We start from the raw sequence: 22909 nt of genomic DNA, 5'->3' as shown, positions 1-22909 counted from the left end.
CTGTGCCTGGCTTATTTACTTGACATAATGACCTCTAGTTCCATCTATGTCACTGCAAATGACAGTATTTCATTCTTTTTTAATATTGCATTGTGTTTATATACCATATTTTCTTCATCCTTTCATCCATTAAGAGACACTTAGGTTGATTCCATATCTTGGCTGTTGTGCATAGTGCTGCAATAAACGTGTGTTTGTTACTTACACCAATTTGTTTTCTTTTGGATATATATCCAGCAGTAGAATTATTAGATCATATTGTAGTTCTTTTGGTTTTTTTAGGAACTCTCATATTGTTTTCCATCATGGCTGCACTACTTTACATTCATACCAATATTGTACAAACATTCTTCTTTCTCCACATCCTTGTCAGCATATTATTTTTTGTCTTTTTGATATTTAATAATAGCTATTCTAGCTGAGGTGAGATGATATCTCATTGTGATTTTGATTTGCATTCCCCTGAACGTGTGTGATGTTGAGCATTGAATATACCTGTTGTTCATTTGTATGTCTTCTTTTGAAAAATACCTATTCTGGTCTTTCACCCATTTTTTAATCAGATTATTATTTTTATTATTATTATTATTTTGCTATTGAGTTATGTGAGTTCTTACTTATCTATCTACATTTCTATCTCTCTCCATTTCTTTTCTTTTGAGACAAAGTCTTGCTCGTCTCCCAGGCTGAAGTCCAGTGGCATGATCTCAGCTCACTGCAACCTCCACCTCCTGGGTTCAAGCGATTCTCGTGCCTCAGCCTTCCACATAGCTGGGATTACTGGTGCATGCCACCACACCTGGCTAATTTTTTATAGTTTGAACAGTGTTTCACCATGTTGGCCAGACTGGTCTCAAACTCCTGGCCTTAAACAATTCACCCGACTTAGTCTCCCAAAGTGCTGGGATTACAGGTGTGAGCCACCATGCCTGGCCTCTCTTCCTCCTTATCCTTGTACAGACATAGCACTTTCTAGTACTTACACTTATCATCACACACTGGACTATTCCAGGCTATGTAACTAAACCTGGATCTAGCTAGGTACAATGTAAAAATACCCTCAGTAATTCTCTAGATCAGAATAAAATTAGTTCCAACGATAGCCCTACTCTGATTCTGAAAACTGAGTGTTCTAAGAGACTTGTACTTTCCTATGATCCCCGATCTCCTTTCTAGTACCTAAACATTTACCCAATACCTCTGAAAGCAAGTCTACCCAATTTGAGACTTCCGTAACTTGACTCATTTCACCATTAGCCTAATCTAAAGATGATCATTCTCACAAAAACTACATTGCAGAAAATACCAGATTATTAATGCAAATATCAAGTTTACTTATCCCTCTACTCCCTTAGCAGTTAGTATAGGGCTTGGCATGGAGTGTGTACTCAAAAGAGTTTATTAAATAGACTATTTTAAATCTTCTTAAAATAAATCAAATTATATTTAATATTTTCTGAGCTCCTTTATTAAGAAAAGCTTAAAATCTTTATTTTTATGCCCAAGTTTTACATAAATTTTATGGTATGTGTAATACACAAAATAGGAAGAAATTGTTAGCAAATTAATTTAAATATTTTTAAAATATGACATAATGCCTTACAAGACTGCTAATGTGGAATGCAAATGAAAGTTAAAAAAACTTTGTATGTGCCAGGTGCAGTGGCTCATGACTGTAATCCTAGCACTCTGGGAAGCTGAGGCAGGCAGATCACCTGAGGTCAGAAGTTTGAAATCAGCCTGGCCAACATGGTGAAACCCCATTTCTACTAAAAATACAAAAATTAGCCAGTCGTGGTGGCATGCACCTGTAATCCCAGCTACTCAGGAGGCTGAGGCAGGAGAATCGCTTTAACCCAGGAGGTGGAGTTACAGTAAGCTGAGATTGCACCACTGCACTCCAGCCTGGGCAACAGAGCGAGACTAAATCTCAAAAAAAAAAATTTTTTTATGAACTTTGTGATTTTCAAATTTAATTCAAATTTAATACAGGCCAAAAGGAATCTTTTTTAAAAAAAAATCTACCAATAATAGAAAATATAAACACATCTGAATTTTTAATTATCAGGTTCTTATGTATTACATTTTTGGTCTTCGTATAATTATAATCCATACTATCTGAGGAATATAGTGTGATTATTTGGGTTTCTAAAGAAGAGATTTTAACCAAGGATATTTTCTTTGCCAAAGCTTAGTGATGCCTCCTTCATTGCACCATGAACCTGAGTGGTTTTCCAAATAATACTGAAGTCCCAATTCTACTGACTAACACATAAATTATGTTTTTCTCTACCTTGTGGATTTATTTGGATTTATAAAAGTAAATCTCAATCTGTACAGCTACCCATGGATTTCCTCAGAACATTCCCAAATCTTAAAACCATGATTATTGATATCCTAACTTATAGAAGAAAAACTAGATTATATATAAAAAATAAAGTAAGTCTTTATTACAAAGGAATACTTTTCACTGTATAATATCTAAAACTGCAATAATCTGGACAAGGGCTATCTAAAGGTAGAGCTAATAGTTGATCATTTATTATCTCCTTTAAGGACACCTTCCCCAATCTTTGATTTGATACTTCTTGCCCTCAAGCAACCAGCTCTTTGTGTTTTTCAAAGCTTCTTTAACTTATCTTCCACACTGTCTCTGTTCTCTCTTCCTTGCATAAAGCTCACTTGCTTGTTCCTGCGCCTTTTAGCTGGGTGGGTAACCAATGTGATCACTTAATTGGTGCCAGTGTGATAATGGTGATTATGATTAAATGGAGTAGGTTTCACATATAATGCAATTATAATACTTAAGCATTTAATGTCATAACCCCATATGTTTATTAATTGTGAGATTCTCAAATATTAGGTCAAGTCAATAGTGGATATTTTGAGACAAGCAGGTACTTGTGTCATACCATAATGCAATAAGCTGCTTACTCAAGGCAAGCCATAATTACAAAATTGTCATCCCATTCTTGCATGACTGCTGAAAAGAAACCTTAAAGCATACCAAAACATCACATTTTTTCTTATTATATTGATCCTTAGAACAATATAATGTTGTACAACATATGAGCTAGGACACATATATTCTCTTATTAATCAATAGCATATGGCTTAATTCTAAATTGCTTCTGTTTCTCACTCTACACTAGAACCTTCCATTTATTGTTTTATAAATCTTTGGATTGAATTTCCTTCCTTCCTTCCTTCCTTCCTTCCTTCTTCCTTCCTTCCTTCCTTCCTTCCTCCCTTCCTTCCTTCCTATCTTTTTTTTTTTTGAAATGAAGTTTCATGTTGTCCAGGCTGGAGTGCAATGGCACGATCTCGGCTCACTGCAACCTCCACCTCCCAGGTTCAAGCAATTCTCTTGCCTCAGCCTCCTGAGTAGCTGGGATTACAGGCACTCACCACCGTGCCCAGCTACTTTTTTGTATTTTTCGTAGAGACGGAGTTTCACCATGTTGGCCAACTGGTCTTGAACTCCTGACCTCAGGTGATCCACCAGCCTCAACCTCCCAAAGTACTGGGATTACAGGCATAAGCCACCTCACCCGGCCACATTTTCTTTCTTAATTGCATCTTTTGGTGAAAGTTTAAATAATATTCTCCATAATTCATTACTTAACTACATTCTTTTATTCTGCAATAAAATAATTGATAATTCATAAGACAAATCTATAAAGACACCACCCAGGGATTTACAGCTAAATGAACATGAGATGACCACAAAGAGTAGACAAAGATAAGTACTCTTTGCTTTATACCAGAAGTTAAAAACTTTAATTTCCAAGGTTATCATAAGTTTATAGTCTTAGAAAACTCATTAAAAAGTTTGATCCAATTTTATAGAAATCATAATATATTGGAAATGTCATTTAAATGACAGTCTAGTTTTTTAAGAAAAATCAAAGTCCAGCTGAATCTTCAATAAATACCTTCAAAAAATATTATCATGTACAAAATAATAGGGTGACAACATTGTAGAAATGATAGAAAAATAATTTATATGTCATGTGATTAACCACTATTTTTTTAATTCCAAAAGTCCACCATCTCTTTAAGAGACAAGATTAATAAAATGTTAATAATTGTTAAAACCAGATGATGGGTTAATAACGTTCATTAAATTAGTCTCTATTTTTGCATATGTTTAAACGTTTATAATAAAACATTTAAACATAAAGAAAAAGATATATAGATTATAATTACTGTAATACATAGTCTCAAAAGATGGATATTTAGTAGGTATCAATGATAGTTCATTAACTCTCCTCTAAATCAGTAGGCAAATTTTTATATGCTTAGCTTATGGTAAATTCATCTTTGGAAAAATAATTAGTGGATTACAAGAGGAAATATCAACCAAAACTGGGAAAGTAAACTAAAGAGAAATGAGAGCAGAATAATTCAATGAAAATTCTATTGTCATATAATCCTGATGATATATTATCAAGGTTAGTAAAATGGTTGGCCAACATCTATTATTATAGGACTAATATTACAGGTATATTCTATGATAGGAGCAAAGAAGACGGTAAAAGTGAGAAAAGGTCTCAAGATTTAAAAAAGAAATTATAGTTAAGAAGCTAAAAGAATGAATAAAATACCTAGGAATCCAACTTACAAGGGATGTGAAGGACCTCTTCAAGGAGAACTACAAACCACTGCTTAATGAAATAAAAGAGGATACAAACAAGTGGAAGAACATTCCATGCTCATGGGTAGGAAGAATCAATATCGTGAAAATGGCCATACTGCCCAAGGTAATTTATACATTCAATGCCATCCCCATCAAGCTACCAATGACTTTCTTCACAGAACTGGAAAAAACTACTTTAAAGTTCATATGGAACCAAAAAAGAGCACTCATCGCCAAGTCAATCCTAACCCAAAAGAACAAAGCTGGAGGCATCACACTACCTGACTTCAAACTATACTACAAGGCTACAGTAACCAAAACAGCATGGTACTGGTACCAAAACAGAGATATAGATCAATGGAACAGAACAGAGCCCTCAGAAATAACGTCGCATATCTACAACTATCTGATCTTTGACAAATCTGACAAAAACAAGAAATGGGGAAAGGATTCCCTATTTAATAAATGGTGCTGGGAAAACTGACTAGCCATATGTAGAAAGCTGAAACAGGATCTCTTCCTTACACCTTATACAAAAATTAATTCAAGATGGATTAAAGACTTACATGTTAGACCTCAAACCATAAAAACCCTAGAAGAAAACCTACACATTACCATTCAGGACATAGGCGTGGGCAAGGACTTCATGTCTAAAACACCAAAAGCAATGGCAACAAAAGCCAAAATTGACAAATGGGATCTAATTAAACTAAAGAGCTTCTGCACAGCAAAAGAAACTACCATCAGAGTGAACAGGCAACCTGCAAAATGGGAGAAAATTTTTGCAACCTACTCATCTGACAAAGGGCTAATATCCAGAATCTACAATTAACTCAAACAAATTTACAAGAAAAAAACAAACAACCCCATCAAAAAGTGGGCAAAGGACATGAACAGACACTTCTCAAAAGAAGACATTTATGCAGCCAAAAAACACATGAAAAATGCTCATCATCACTGGCCATCAGAGAAATGCAAATCAAAACCACAATGAGATACCATCTCACACCAGTTAGAATGGCCATCATTAAAAAGTCAGGAAACAACAGGTGCTGGAGAGGATGTGGAGAAATAGGAACACTTTTACACTGTTGGTGGGACTGTAAACTAGTTCAACCATTGTGGAAGTCAGTGTGGCGATTCCTCAGGGATCTAGAACTAGAAATACCATTTGACCCAGCCATCCCATTACTGGGTATATACCCAAAGGACTATAAATCATGCTGCTATAAAGACACATGCACACGTACGTTTATTGTGGCACTATTCACAATAGCAAAGACTTAGAACCAACCCAAATGTCCAACAATGATAGACTGGATTAAGAAAATGTAGCACATATACACCATGGAATACTATGCAGCCATAAAAAATGATGAGTTCATGTCCTTTGTAGGGACATGGATGAAACTGGAAATCATCATTCTCAGTAAACTATCGCAAGGACAAAAAAACCAAACACCTCATGTTCTCACTCATAGGTGGGAATTGAACAATGAGAACTCATGGACACAGGAAGGGGAACATCACACTCCGGGGACTGTTGTGGGGTGGGGGCAGAGGGGAGGGATAGCATTAGGAGATACACCTAATGCTAAATGACGAGTTAATGGGTGAAGCACACCAACATGGCACATGGATACATATGTAACAAACCTGCTCACTGTGCACATTTACCCTAAAACTTAAAAGTACAATAAAAAAAAAGAAGCTAAAAAAATGTAGAGGCTGTGACGCAGGGAGGAAACCCATATCCAATATGGACACAGGAGTTTGAAATGGTGAATAAAACATAAAAGGCCCAAGGATAAACACTGGTAACTGAATAACACTTGTGTCTTAATGCATATTCCACCACTACATCTCCAGCACTCCCTTTCCTTCTCCCACTGCAAGTGGGTACAAATCCATTATCAAGACTATTCAATTCTTTAAACTAAGAACACTGGGGTATTTTGAGAGACATTAGCGAATGTGGCTAAATGTACATATTCTAGAGCCAGATGTACTCAATAACTATATCACCTTCCTTAACCTGTAAGACAGAGAAAACAGTAGCATTCACTTATTCCTGTTATTACACAGTTTATTGAATTGATAATGTGATGGTTAATCAGTCCTTAGCCAGTTGGATTGCACAGAAAACTTCAAAGAAAGTAGCCCTCTTCTGTAACCACCTGGAATTTAAAATTTACCCAGAACTTTTAATAGTTTTAAATACAGATAATTATTCCATACCAAAGAAAAGCTGGGGTATGGAAGTTGTTTACTTTCATGAACACATTTTTCTATATTTTAAACAGGCAAGGAGCTTAAAAGATAATTTTAGAAAATGAGGCATCTGGCCTTACCTCTTGATCTCTAGAAAACCTCAGTATAAAATAGGCTGAAAAAATAAGGGAGACTTTTTTCAAGCGGTTCATATTTGCCACAGTTAAACACTGCTGAGGGTAAAGTTATGGCCTTTCAAAGAAAGAATTCACTTGCTTTCCACAGCTTCAGATTCCGTACAGTGAAATGTCCATCAAAGAAGAAGATAAAGAAGGTAAGTCGGCCACTTAGCTGAGAAATAAAGATCAACAGAGTGATGGTGTGGTAAGTGGTAGAACCATCACCGGATAAGATGTTCAGCAAAACATGTCCTGAATCCATTTTGCCTCTAAGTACAGGATCTTACCAAGTCACCCTACTTTTCCAAACTTTTTGATTATCTGTTTCATGTGGGGATTGAATTATATTAGCTCCAAAATCCCAGCACTAAAAGTATGCAGCTCAAATCCTCACAATTCTGATCCAGTAACCTAGATACTTTGGTAAATTTCCTCCACATTTCAAATTTATTTATTTTTTGCTGCAGACCACACTCTTGATCTAATATTTTAATATTACCTCAGAGGAATGTCACAAGTAGACTACATTTTAAAGAGACATTTGATGAAGTGTCTCATTATGTTCTTGTGAATGAAAGAGACACATGAGCTGGGTAATACTACAGTATGTGGATTTATATTTTTTCTATCAACTATACCAAAAGAATAATAATCGACTGACGATTGGTTCATTAATTACTTCATTAGTTAATAGATTACAGTCTTTATAAATAACAGTTTATAATTGTATTCCACAGAATTTCTGATCCTGTCTCTGCCCTACCCAACGTTTTATCATTAAACTTCATTTACATAAGATAGTATGTTCAACAAATACAAAGATTTGCTGGAACGGAAGGCACAGTAAGATGTTTCACAGGATAAAATTAAAGTAGATGTCAACAGAGTAAATCAAAGTGAAATTTAATAGAGTTAAACAGTAAGTGTTTTAAATACCAGGATTAAATTCCATGAAGCTGCAGCTTTTAAAAAAAGGCACAAAGTGGAATAAGAAAAAATGACTTTCAGAAAGTTAATGTAAAGAAAGCTCACGGTTTTCATTGGCTGCCTGCTCAGTTTGAGGTGATCTCATGATGTGGTGAATAAGTAGACACCGTCTCTCTGAGCTACCTTGACAGAAGTGTGGTGACCAGAACTAGGTAGAGATGGGCCTATTATATTCTGTGCTACTCATAAGTCACCTATCATATCACGATTTAGTTCTTGGTACCACACTCTAGTAGGAAAATATATCATCAAAAGATATTCAAAGTAGAGGGCAAAGGTGGAGAAGAATATTTTTAAAAATTAATTACGAAAAACAGCTGAAACAACTTAAGTTGCTAATTCTGTAAAGTATTTAAATATTTTAAATGCTTGCTAGGGCATGAAGAAGAAAAGAAGCATAATAACAGAAAGGAAGAGGAGGAAACCTAAGATTTGACAACTACACCAACAATTCATTCATTAATTTAGCAAATATTTACTGAGGACCAATTATGTGCCAGGCCTGATACGAGTTGCTAAAGATTCAGAAAGAATAGTCTCCACCCTTAAAGACGTTTACAATATTATAGAAGAAACAAGCAAAGAAGTGATTGCAATAAGATTGATTAGCGCTATCAGAGCACACAGGAGAGATATTTACGTAGCACTGGATGAACTTGACAAGATTTCCCAGATAAGATGGCTGTGTCTGGCACTGAGCCACTTAATGGCATCTCATTTACCCACCTGGCTTCATGTGACTATAATAAATATGATTATAAGTCTTCAGTTAGGAGTTACGTGGAGAGATTTTTGGCTAAATGTAAAGAAATATTTTGAAATTTGTAGTTGTCTAAGAATGGAATAGTTGCCATGTAAGTGATGTGTCCCCTGTTATTCGAAGTGCAATGAAGCTTATATAGACTTTATGCCAGCCTAAAATATTTGTTTCCTTTAAGACTATATGATATTGGTGATACAATCTGGACTTAGAGACACCTATGGGAAGATTTCTCCCCTTTGGACATTACAGTAAGGAAAATTATGGCTCGCAAAAGATGTCCATGTCTTAACTCCTGAAACTTCTGTATATGTTACCTTGAAAGACAAAAGGTACTTTGCAGTGATTAAGATAAGAATTTTGATATCGGAGACTATCCTGGATTATCTGGGTTGGCCCAATGTAACTACCTGTGTCTGATACCAGAAAACCTTCCCTGACTGTGATCAGAGGGAGATGTGACTATGAAAGAATGGACAGAGAGGTGGAATGGAAGAGTTTGAAAAGAAGATTAACAATCAATTATTACACTGCATTATATTCTATTTCTCTTGGCTCTAAGTTTTGAATTCTTTCTATACTTAAAAATCACTAAACTTGTAGATTGGCAGAATAATAAATTTTGACTGTTCCCTACCATATGCTCAAATGCATGTGGAATGATTTGATGTAGTGATATAAAGGAAATGAATAGTAGAGAGTCGGACTTAATAGTCCAAAATACTTGTCTTCCACATCAGAATCACCTGGAAAGCTCTTTTTAAGATATAAATAACAAGGATATCACCTAAAAGAATGATTTGATAAAGCTGAGATGAAATCAGGGCATCTTTAAGTTTTAAAATTTCCCCAAAGTTGTTCACGGCCAGGTTAGAGAATTCTAAGGTCTTTTAAAATTCCAAGATTCTACTATCTCCTCAATTCCCATTTCCATGAAAACTTATTTGATGCAATCCATTTCTTTAACTAATTTAATGTTCTTATCCTGGTATCAAGGCAGCCTGATTTCTGGTAATAAACATGTCTCAGTTGTATTTTTAAGAAGCTACTTTTCCTACTTCAATTGTGTAACTTGGGTTCTACCACTGATTAATTCTCTGGGTTACAGATAGGACACTTTGCCCAGTAACAAAAATAAACACAGACCTAGATTGGATTGGGATTCCTAAATCAAGCAAGTTGCTCAATTAAAACCAGATTGTGATCTTTTGTTCATACTACTTCTCATTTTTATTTTCTTTTTGTTATTTATGGAAATGTATCATCCAGAGAATGACAACTACATCCACATATGCATGTATAAAAAGGCAAACCTGTCCACTACATAGTTTGGGCCACGACAAGATTGTAAATTATGTAGTTGAATGTGATCTCTGGCCTGACAAAAAGCATTAATAGGTGTATTCATCTCCTATTGAGCTAGAACAAATAACTGCAGATTTAATGACATCAAACAACAAAAATTTATCTTACAGTTCTGTAGGTTAGAAATGCACCAGGGGAGCCGGGTGCAGTGGCTCACGACTGTAATCCCAGCACTTTGGGAGGCCGAGGCGGGTGGATCATGAAGTCAGGAGTTCAAGACCAGCCTAACCAACATGGTGAAACCCCGTCTCTACTAAAAATACAAAAATTAGCTGGATGTGGTGGCGCATGACTATAATCCTAGCTAGTCAGGAGGCTGAGGCAGGAGAATCGCTTGAACCCAGGAGGCAGAGGTTGCAGTGAGTGGAGATTGCACCACTGCACTCCAGCCTAGGCGACAGAGTGAGACTCCATCTCAAAAAAAAAAAAAAAAAAATTTAAGGAAGTGCACCATGGGTTTCGCTGGGCCTAAATCAAGGCATCTACAAGACTGCATTTTTTTCTGAAGGCTCTAGAGCAGAATCTGTTTGCTTACTTTTGCCAGCTTTTACAGACCATCTATTTCTTGGCTTCTGATCCCACCGCTTTCCATTTTCAAAGCCACCAACATTCCACCTCTCTGTCCATTCTTTCATAGTCACATCTCCCTCTGATCACAGTCAGGGAAGGTTTTCTGGTATTAGACACAGGTAGTTACATTGGGCCAACCCAGATAATCCAGGATAGTCTCCCATGTCAAAATTCTTAATCACTGCAAAGTACTTTTTGTCTTTCAAGGTAACATATACAGAAGTTTCAGGAGTTAAGACATGCACATCTTTTGCGAGCCATAATTTTCCTTACCATAATGTCCAAAGGGGAGAAATCTTCCCATAGGTGTCTCTAAGTCCAGATTGTATCACCAATATCATATAGTCTTAGAGGAAACAAATATTTTAGGCCAGCATAAAGTCTATATAAGCTTCATTGCACAAATTTTCCAGTGTCTAGTTTGGCTGCCCAAAGTCTTTTTTCACTTATTTTTATATTCTGGACCATACTATTAAATGGGTGATTAGCAAACAAGGGAATTGTTACTCTATAAGACACTGCCTGATATGGTTTGGCTATGTCCCATCCAAATCTCATCTTGAATTGTAGCTGCCATAATCCCATGTGTTGTGGGAGGGACGCAGTGGTAGGTAATTGAATCATGGAGGTGGGTTTTCCCATGCTGTTCTCATGATAGTGAATAAGTATCATAAGATTTGATGGTTTTATGAGAGGCAGTTCCCCTGCACACGCTGTCTTGCCTGCCGCCACGTAAGACGTGCCTTTGCTCTTCCTTCACCTTCTGCCATGACTGTGAGGCCTCCCCAGCCATGTGGAACTGTGAGTCCATTAAACTTCTTTTTCTTTATAAATTACCCAGTCTTCGGTATTTCTTCATAGCAGTATGAGAATGGACTAATACACTGCCCTACCTTCAATCAGCTTGGTAAATTAGCCTTAAGTATGTGTATACTTAGAGTTGTGCAGATATCATAGAGTATAAATCACATGGTTATAAGTAGATACATACCATATTTAAAGATTCATACTGATTATACTGTATGTTCCCAAAATTAAATTGGAGTCATTAATTAGTACAATATTACCTAATTTAGTTTAACTACTTGCTCTCTAATTTCTGCTATGAATGCCTATATCAATATGAACTAACTCTGGATTCATTTAAGCCCTTCTTGACTTTCTTGCCATACCCCTGAGTTCTGTGATGCTATAAGACACTAATTTCCAATTCGTATCATTATAAGTTAAGACATTTTAATTTAAAAAATATCTATAACATAAAACCAGTATAATCTAGTCCCTCTTTTTTCTTTTTTTTTTTTTTTTTTTTTTTTTTTTTTTTTTTTTTAGACGGAGTCTCGTCTGTCCCACTAGTGCATGCCAATCTCCTCCTGCAGCTCCCCCCCCCCCCCCCCCCCCCCCCCCCCCCCCCCCCCGCTAATTTTTTTTATAGAACTCACCGTCTCATCCTACCGATCCCCGCCTCGCCTCCAATCTTCACGTACCCCCCCCTCTTTTGCTACTCTTAAGGAGAATCATTTGCAATCAAAATATCTTTTAATGAAAATTACATCTGGTCTAAGAAACAGCTGCCAATTTCCAACCTGTTGTGAATTACAAGAACTAACTTTGAAAACATCATAAAACCAAGGTATAGAGTGGAAAGGCTGCCAGACACTTTTCTCAATAATAGCGCTTATCATTTTCTCAAGTTCGTTAATAACCATGGGCTATTGTTCTCTGATTGGCCCAACTTCATTCAAATCTGCCCCTGCACACTTCAGACATTCTACACTACCATATAGCCTGGCATTATGAAAAAGTCAGTCAGCTTTCTTGAAAACCCAGGTAGGGCAAACAACCAATGTTAATATTGTCTTATGAACTCAAACAGCCTCCAAAGAGAGGATGTCTACTCAGTTTGTCTACCCATGGTGCTAATTCTGAATCAACCTTCGTTTAAGACAATCTTCCTTCATCCTTCCATTTTACATGATAAATTTACTAATCTCCTCACTTAACTTCAACTTCTGCATTTCTCCCCTTCCTCCTCCTGTCTTTCCTGTCTTACTGATTCACCAACTCTACTCTTTCTCCTTTCATTTATTTTCTGGCATCTTGTTCAATACTCACTGCCTTTTCTTTCCACTCTCAGTTGCATCCCCTCTTACTGGTGGTCCACTGTTTTATTCAGTAATTGATAAATTACTCATGAGCAAGAATACTTCTTAAGAATCTATCTGTGGCTGGGCATAGTGGCTTATGCCTGTAATACCAGTACTTTGGGAGACTAAAGTGAGCAGGAGTTCAAGACCAGCCTGGGCAACATGGTGAAACCCCATCTCTACAAAAAAAATACAAAAATCATCCAGGCACAGTGGCACATGCCTGTAGTCACAGCTACTTGGGAAGCTGAGGGAGGAGGATTGCTTGAGCCTGGGAGGTCAAGGGTACAATGAGACGAGATCACACCACTGCACTCCAGCCTGGGCAACAGACTAAGATCCTGTCTCAAAAAAATAAAATCTACTTACCACAGAGTGAACTAGGATCTAAATCCAAGTCTGTCCAAGTCCAAATCTAGTGAAGAATCCAGGGTTTAGATCCACATCTGATTTTGAAGTTCATGATCTCATATCACCCACCTCACTCTATCATTAATCTAAAACTTCTTTATTCATTCTGTCTTCACAATCAATATCATATACCCTGCTTTATTTATTTCCTGGAATGTGTGACTATCTGAAGTTGTTTTTTCATTTACTGGTTTACTTATTTATGGACATCCCCCTTCACTTGACTATGAGCTCCTTAGGAGGAGGCAGTTTGTCTCATTTACCAATGTATCACCAATTATCAATATCAAATAGTAATCAATAATTCAGAGGCCAGGCACAGTGGCTTAGGCCTGTAATCCCAGCACTTTGGGAGCCCGAGGCAGGTGGATCATGAGGTCAGCAGAGAGAGACCATCCTGGCCAACACGGTGAATCCCCGTCTCTACTAAAAATACAAAAAGAAATTAGCCAGGCTTGGTGGTGGGTGCCTGTAGTCCCAGCTACTCGGGAGGCTGGGGCAGGAGAACGGCGTGAACCCAGGAGGTGGAGCTTGCAGTGAGCTGGGATTGCACTACTGCACTCCGGCCTGGGCGACAGAGCGAGACTCTGTCTCAAAATAATAATAATTATTATTATTATTTCTTCAATAGCTAAATGAATATGAACATTTTCTGTTTCAGCTCCACAGCCTCTGAAAACTGTTGATGCAAAGCAAAAAGACTTTAGCCAAAATTTTAATATAGGCTTTTTCAAACACACAGTCAAGTGGAAAGAATAACATGATAAAATCCATATAAACTCCAAATGAATTCTGAATTCAGTTACTATTAGAATTTTCCATATTTGGCAGGGCATGGTGGCTCATGCCTGTAATCCCAAAACTTTGGTAGCGGGCAGATCACCTGAGGTCAGGAGTTTGCGACCAGCCTGGCCAACATGGCGAAACCCCGTCTCTACTAAAAATACAAAAATTAGTCAGACGTGGTGGCATGCATCTGTAATGCCAGCTATGCAGGCAGCTGAGGCATAGAATCGTTCAAACTTGGGAGGCTGAGTTTGCAGTAAGCCCAGATGGCACTACTACACTCCAGCCTGAGTGACCAAAAAAAGAAGAAGAAGAATTCTCTCTCTCTCTTTAATTTCTATTTTATTTTATAAACACATCAAAAATTGGCAACCATTTAATATTTAGAAGATACGAGGCACATATACCAACAAGTAAAAGATCAAAACCCATGAGTATCCAATGGAAAAACGATTATGTAAAGAGATGATCAACCACACTGATTTTTATGTGGATGCAAATTAAAATATGAGGCACAACTTTATACACATCACTTTGACAAAAACTAGAAATATCACCAAATGTTGGTGAAATTATGGAGAAATAGGAATCTTGTGCATTGTGGCAGGCATGAAGAGCAACAGAGCCCTTTTAGTCTGGCAGTGTGAACTGTGGTATGGAATGTGCGTCACCTAAGACACAGCAATCCTTCTCCTCAGTATATGTCCCAAGAAATATACGTAGAGATACCAAAGGAGTTATGTGTCATTATGTTTATCACAGCATTATTTGTGATAGAAGGAAGTTGGAAGCAATTTAGGTGCACTTTGTTAGGGAAATAAAGTAGAATAAATGTGTACTATGGAATATTATGATCAGAGCAAAATGACACATAGAAAAATATGCATAAATCGAGAAAACATAGTGAATAAGAAAATCAGAAAAAGAATGAAATTATCATACACTATCACTTATATAAATATAAAGCATACAAATATAAAACAATATTTCATATTTTTCAGATTACATATATATACATTTATATGTAATACATATATATATGTAATCTGAAAAAATATATATATCCAAATGCAGTTGAGTGGTCGGGGTGGCTTGAAAATAACAAGAAGATATAAAATGAACAAGGAGAAAAGATAGTAGCATACCATGAACAGAGGAATTTAATTGATTTTGTTTTCTGCAGGTAACTTTTTTAACTTTGTAATAAAATAAAATAAAAGTAATGTAAAACTCTACTTAGTTCATTTGCAAATTTTTGCCTGTTATAATCCTTGTGCCCATCAACAATGCATAATTTCCTAATGGTTGATCATCTCTGCATATAATTGCTTTTCTGTTAAGAACTCTTGGGCTTGCAAAATAGAGCCCAAATAGCCAATTCAATCCTAAGCAAAAAGAACAAAGCTAGAGGCATCACGTTACCCTAACTCAAACTATACTACAGGACTACAGTAATCAAAACAACATGGTACCAGTACAAAAACAGACACATAGACCAATGGAACAGAATAGAGAACCCAGAAATAAGACTGTATACCTGCCACTATATAATCTTTGACAAATCTGACAACAAGCAGCAATTGATAAATTTATTGAATGGGGAAAAGATTTTCCATTCAATAAATAATGCTGGGATAACTGGCTAGCCATATGCCAGAGTTTAAAATTGGACCCCTTCCTTATACCTTATACAAAAATTTACTCACAATGGATTAAAGGCTTAATTATAAAACCCAAAACTATAAAAACCCAGAAGACAACCTAGACAATATCATTCAGGACATAGGCATGGGCAAAGATTTCATGACAAAGACACCAAAAGCAATTGCAACAAAAGCAAAAATTGACAAATGGGATCTAATTAATGAGCTTCTGCACATCAAAAGAAACAATCAACAGAGTAAACAGCCAACTATAGAATGGGAGAAAATTTTTGCAACCTATGCATCCTACAAAGGGCTAATGTTCAGCATCTATAAGGAACTTAAACAATTTCCAAGAAAAAACAACCCCATTAAAAAGTGGTTGAAGGAGCTGGACACAGTGGCTCATGCCTGTACGTCCAGCACTTTGGGAGGCTGAGGCGAGCAGATCACTTGAGGTCAGGAGTTTGAGACCAGCCTAGCCAAGACGCAAAACCCCGTCTCTACTAAAAATACAAAAATTAGCCAGGCAGGGTGGTGCACATCTGTAATCCCAGCCACTGGGGAGGCTGAGGCACAAGAATCGCTTGAACCTGGAAGGTGGAGTTTGCAGTGAGCAGAGATCGCACCACTGCACTCCAGCCTGGGCAGCAAAGCAAGAGTCCATCTCAATCAATCAATAAATTAATTAATTAATTAAAGTAAAAATTAAAAGTGGGTAAAGGATATGAACAGACACTTCTCAAAAGAAGACATACATGGGGCCAACAATCATGAAAAAAATCTCAACATCACTGATCATTAGAGAAATGCAAATCAAATCTACTATGTGATATCATCTCACACCAGTCACAGTGACTATCATTAAATAGTCAAAAAATAACAGATGCTGGCAAGATTGTGGAGAAAAGGAACACTTATACACTGTTGGTGGGAGTGTAAATTAGTTCAGCCATTGTAGAAGACAGTGTGGTGATTCCTAAAAGACCTAAAAACAGAAATACTATTTGACCCAGCAATCTCATTACTGGATATAAAGGAATATAAATCGTTCTGTTATAAAGACAGATGCATGCATATGTTCATTGCAGCACTATTCATAATAGCAAAGACATGGACCCAACTTAAATGCCCATCAATGACAGACTGGATAAAGAAAATATAGTACACATACACATTTGTGGTGACTTTCCAAAACAGTCAGTGAACAAAATATACCCATTATAGCTCCATAGTGGAATACTATGCAGTCATAAAAAAAAGAAAGAGATCATGTCCTTTGCAGGGACATGGATGGAGCTGGGAGCCATTATCCTTAGCAAACTAACACAGGAACAGAAAAACAAATACTGCATGTTCTCACTTATAAGTGGGAGCTAAATCATGAAAAAACATGGACATATAGAGGGAAACAACATACACTGGGGCCCACTAGAGGCTGGAGAGTGGAAGCAGGCAGAGGATCAGGAAACATAACTAATGGGTACTAGGCTTAATACCTGCGTGATGAAATAATCTGTACAACAAACCCCATGACACAAGTTTACTTAGGTAAAAAACCTGCACATGTACCCCTGGACTTAAAATGAAGGTTAAAAAAAATAGAAATAAAATTAAAAACTTAATTTTTGAAAAAACTTAGGGTTTCCACTATAAAACTCATGTTTATGAGAACATGTATGGATATGTTTAGATCAATAAGAAATATTCTATACTCACAAAATTGAATTAAAGGATGAGAGCTTCACAAATAACAGGGTAAACTGAAATCATTTATACCTCTTGACATGTGATGCACTGAGAAAAACACAATACCATTTACGTAGTATTCTTGCCAAAAATATGAACCTGTATTTAATAGTGAAGAAAAAAGTCAGAACATGACCATAGGCCTGGACTTTTCAAAAATGCCAATATCATTAAAGACCAAAAAAAAAAAAAAGAGTGCTGCTCTAGATCAGAGGTTAGCAAACTATACGCCGTACGATAAATCCAGTTTGCTGCCTGATTTTATACAGTCAACAAACTAAGAATGATTTTTATATTTAAAATTGTTGGAAAAAATTAAAGGAAGAATAATATTTTGTGAATCATGAATTTTATATGAAATTCAAATCTCAGAGGCCATAAAAAAGTTGGCCAGGTGCAGTGGCTCACACTTGTAATCCCAGCACTTTGGGAGGCCAAGGCGGGTGGATCACCTGAGGTCAGGAGTTTGAGACCAGCCTGGCCAACATGGTGAAACCTCATCTCTACTAAAAATAAAAAAATAAAAAAAATAAAAAAAATAGCCAGGCATGGTGGCAGGTGCCTGTAATCTCAGCTACTTGGGAGGCTGAGGCAGGAGAATCACTTGAACCTGGGAGGCAAAGGTTGCAGTAAGCCAAGACCATGCCATTGCAGTCCAGCCTGGGCAACAACAGTGAAACTCCATCTCAAAAAAAAAATGTATTGGTCACAGCCACACTCATTCATTTACATATTGTCTATGGCTCCTTTTGTGCCACAATAGCAGAGCTGAGTAGCTGCAACAGAAAATATATGTAGAGTAGCCCACAAAACCCAAAATATTTACTGTCTGAGCCATCACAGAAATTTTGGCAACCTCTCCCCAGATTAATAGTGATTAAAAACACATAACTTGATCATTGAATGACTCAAGATAAGAGGAATAAGAACAGTATTTGAACAACTGAGAAAATTTCAATATAGGCTATATATTAGATTAAAAGCATTGTAGCTATGTAAAATTTCTCTGGACTTGTATTTCTATAAGAAAATCTTCTTGTTTTCAGTAAATATGTGTAAATATATACCGAAATATTAGCAGTGCAGTTTCATGATGTCTGCAACATACTTTCAAATATTTCAGAGAAAAACTGTGTGTGTTTGTGTGTATATGTGAAAAGACAGAGAAAGCAAATGTGGCAAAATGTTAATAATTAATGAACATAGGTAAAGGGTATATGGTTGTACTATTTTTTTCAAATTCTTTTTTTTTTTTTTTTGAGACGGAGTCTCGCTCTGTCGCCCAGGCTGGAGTGCAGTGGCGCAATCTCGGCTCACTGCAAGCTCCGCCTCCCGGGTTCACGCCATTCTCCTGCCTCAGCCTCTCTGAGTAGCTGGGACTACAGGCGCCTGCCACCACGCCCGGCTAATTTTTTGTAGTTTTTAGTAGAGACGGGGTTTCACCGTGGTCTCGATCTCCTGACCTCGTGATCCGCCCGCCTCGGCCTCCCAAAGTGCTGGGATTACCAGCTTGAGCCACTGCGCCCAGCCTATTTTTTTTCAAATTCTTATTGAAGTTAACATTTTCAAAATAAAAGACTGGGAGACTTTAAAAAAATGTTAAGAGAAAACAAAGGATACAATAGATTTTTTAAAAGTGATCATTTTCTTTTGAGTTTTCAGGAAGTGATAATATTTTCCCCAAATGCATTAGCTCATTCTCTTCCTGAGGAAACACTAATAGTAAAATGGATTTCCCCAGCTCAGCTGAGGAATTTAGGACCCATTCTTAATTCCTCTCCTTCCCTTACCATATCAAACCCATCTTCAAAGAATATCCAGAACCTGATTCCACTCCACTGCCACCACTCTGCCTCAATCCACCATCATTTGTCACTTGATGCTACAATAGCCTCCTTGCTGGTCTCTTTGCTTTCTCTCTTCACCAAGTAGCTTTTTAATTCATGATTTTATCATTCTAAATAAGATCATCAGACTTTTCCAAACTTTCCCATGATTTCACATCACATTTAAATAAAATGAAAATCCTATAGATCAGTGGTCCCCAATCTTTTTGGCCCCAGGGACTGATTTCAAGGAAGACAATTTTTCCTTGGGAAGGGACAGTGTGGGGGTAGTTTGGGAATGAAACAGTTCCACCTCAGATCATCGGGCATTAGATTATCATAAGGAGAGTGCAACCTAGATCCCTTGCATGAGCAGTTCACAATAGGGTTCCTGTCCTATGAGAATCTAATGCCACCACTGATCTGACAGGAGGCAGAGCTCAGGAGGTAATGCTCACTAGCCCGCTGCTCACCTCCTGCTGTGCCACCCAGTTTCTAATAGGCCACAGACCGGTATCAGTATCTGTCCAAGGTCCAGGGGTTGGGGAACCCCAGGTATAGGTAACCTGTAAGACCTGTACAACATGGCCTTTCCTCATCTCCCTAGCATTATCTCCAACCACTCTTTCTCTCAAATGCATAAAACATTTTGCCATATCAAGACTTTATATTGTCTGTTTGTTACTCCTGCCTATTCCCAAGTCTTTTTATGTCCAAAATCTTCATTTTGCATCACATCAGTATTCTTCCCAGATTTGCCTCCCCAAGGAGAATTGTCTTAACCAGTCTATCTAAAATAATCAAAATTCTTTCTACCAGTCGCTCTCTATTTCCTTAATGTGATTTATTTTCCCCATAGATTAATGAAAGTATGGAATTATATCTGTTTACATGCTTATTGTCTGTTCGTCATAGGCTTCCGGCATTTACACATTAGAATGTAAACTCCATAAGGGAAAATATTATTTTACTCATTCATTGTCATATTGTCATATAACCATGTATTTGCTGAGTGTATGCTCATTAAATTCATTTATTCAATGCTTATTTATTGAATACCTACTATATGAGAGGCGCTGCTATGGTTACTTGATCCACATTAGTGAATAAAACAAAAACACATGCCCTCATAGAGCTTACATTCCTATCAAGGAAGAACATTCTAAAGTATATGGAAGGAAAAGGGTCATGGGAAGGATGAGTGCATGCCTATAATATTGGATAAGTGTCAAAGTGACTTTCCAAAACAGTTAGTAGACAATACATACCCATTACAGCTCACTTAATGACTAACCTCAGTATTGAAAATGTGGAAGTTGTTTAAAATTGGATGGGGGTTGCAACTGAAAAGGAGATTTGTGGACAGAGAGGAAATGGGGGTTAGGAGGCGCAGAGAAAACACTATTGGGATTGGAAAGCATGAGAGATTACATTTTCTGACAATGTCAAGAACAACGAAAATATAAAGGAATTAGCTGATGTTAGGATTCCAGCTGGGCCACTGGTGTGATGTGGAGCCTGACTGGTGAGGGATAGGGGTTGTGGCAGTTCTGAATAAGAAAGGACATAAGCTCTGTCTCCCTGAGATCTCCTGACTTCCTCCTGTCCTGGGGAGACGAATTCAGATTGAAGCTGCTCAAGACTAGTGTACAATAAACTGTTGGCTGTTAAAAGACTCACACTGGCATCTCTATCCTCATTCAGTTACAAACAATATATCTGGATTTTCTCAGCTTGAGTAAAGCTACTAATCAACCTTACCCTTCCTATTTCAATAATAACACTTCCTCTCTTATATGTGGGCCCCAACGTTCTCAGATCTTACTCTGTCTACCTAACCTTCTATCTTCTTTGCATGGCTCTTTCTCCTATTTCCCTGGCCTGCTCAGTAGCGACAATTCCGTCAATTTTTATCTTACCCCAAACTTTCACTTCACTCCCATCCCCAAAACAATTGCAATCTCATAGCCCAGAGTTACTTCTGGCCCAAAATCTGCACCACCGCTAGAGGTGAAGAGTTTAGAAAAGCTGAACAAACAGCTAGAGGACTGCTCAATGTTCCATATCTTATATCAAATGCTTTATGAAAACCTTAATCTATTTGCAACAACCCTACAACACAAGTATATTCACAATTACTATATTCACAATTACCTAGGAAGTAACTAAAATTTATAACAGTTGAACTGGGATTCAAATCCAGAAAGTCCACCTCTAAAAATATTCTCTAGATTTTGGAGAACTTAGAAAAGTATACCACGGAGGCCAGAAGCAATCTGGGGGCTGGACGTGGTGGCTCACGCCTGTGGTCCCAGCACTCTGGGGGGCCGAGGCGGGTTGATCACTTCGGGCTAGGAGTTCGAGACCAGTCTGGCCAACATGGCGAAGCATATGAAAAATGCAACAGACAAACCAACCAACCAACTCAGTGACAACAGGGCAGGTCTATCCTGGAGTCATACTCTAATTTTTTCTATTTTCCTCCCTTTCTGATCCTTTATCCCACTTTCTTTTTCTTCCTCTTCCTTCTCCTTCTTCGTCAAATAGAGGATTGAGTTATTATCACTGATCCATATAAAGTCCCTCTCTCATTTATTTTGATTCCCACTTCCCATTTCTATTCCCCGTCTTCCCATGTGCAGCCTTCCTGGTATGTTTGATACGTATCTTTTTGTTTGTATGTATTTTTAGAAAATGTTTATTGTTTTTTGTGCAAAAAAAATTAATAAAAGAAAAATTGATTCAAAAAAAAAAGAAAGCACCAAAAACTAGATTTTATTGTTTAAAGGAAAAATTAATTTTTATTTGTTGAATATCTTACAATTATGACAAAATCTGACTATATATTTTATCCTTAATCTTCATAGTTGCTTGTTCACAGGATAAAATATTCTGTTCGACAGTCAAAAACAAAATAGAAAAAACATTAGTGGAGATTTTAAAAGCTCAACATTAAATTCTGAAAATTATAGACCAGCAAAATTATGGAATGCTTATAGAACTGACACCTTGCGAGCACTTAGAAAATGACAGTCACTAAATTCCAGCAAACATTCACTAATAATACATCACTGCGTATCTTTAGAAATTATCCTTGAGTGAGTAAATGAATGAAGGAATATCTGGTCCAACCAAATATCTATTTTAATAGAATTACTAGACTAGTAGATATAGAGAATAGCAAATTACAGTGCATTATGTTTCAGCAAGAGATTGGATGGACACTATCCTTTGGCCCAGATGGAAAAATGTAAAGCAGATTATAACAGTTTCACACATATGCAGCTGATTTCCTGAATAGATCTAGAAAATATGTATTTCTAGGCAATAAAACCTTTAACTTCCTCATGGCTTTATCTACCTGTGATGCACATAAATCTGTACACTTCTAATAACCCTGAATCCATATTTAATCTGCCACAAATATTAGAATATTTCATAATTGGCCTTTTGGAGAAACCCATTAATATACTTTGAGGAACAGATATGTTATGCATACAATTGGAAAGCTTGCAATAAACTTGCTAATTCCTTTCAGTAGAGTTGTAAGCACTGTATAGAATAGTCAAAACAAACATCTGCCAATTAACTCAATAAATTAGCCATAAATATTACAAATTTTTGCTACCAGTAAAG

General features: G+C 37.0%; 1 long non-coding RNA gene across 1 annotated transcript; it reads right to left on the bottom strand.

The window, feature by feature from the left end:
• Positions 1-992: 992 nt before the first annotated feature.
• Positions 993-17242, bottom strand: LOC115830992. Its single transcript, XR_004026539.1, has 3 exons — positions 17131-17242; positions 5040-5045; positions 993-1003 (listed from the first exon to the last, which is right to left on the bottom strand). It is a non-coding gene; the product is annotated as an uncharacterized LOC115830992 (long non-coding RNA).
• Positions 17243-22909: the final 5667 nt, after the last annotated feature.

The sequence above is a fragment of the Nomascus leucogenys genome, chromosome 17 (assembly GCF_006542625.1).
Source record: "Nomascus leucogenys isolate Asia chromosome 17, Asia_NLE_v1, whole genome shotgun sequence".
Lineage (NCBI taxonomy): Eukaryota > Metazoa > Chordata > Mammalia > Primates > Hylobatidae > Nomascus > Nomascus leucogenys.
The sequence above is the reverse complement of the archived record's forward strand: the minus strand, read 5'-3'. Positions and strand labels throughout refer to the sequence as shown.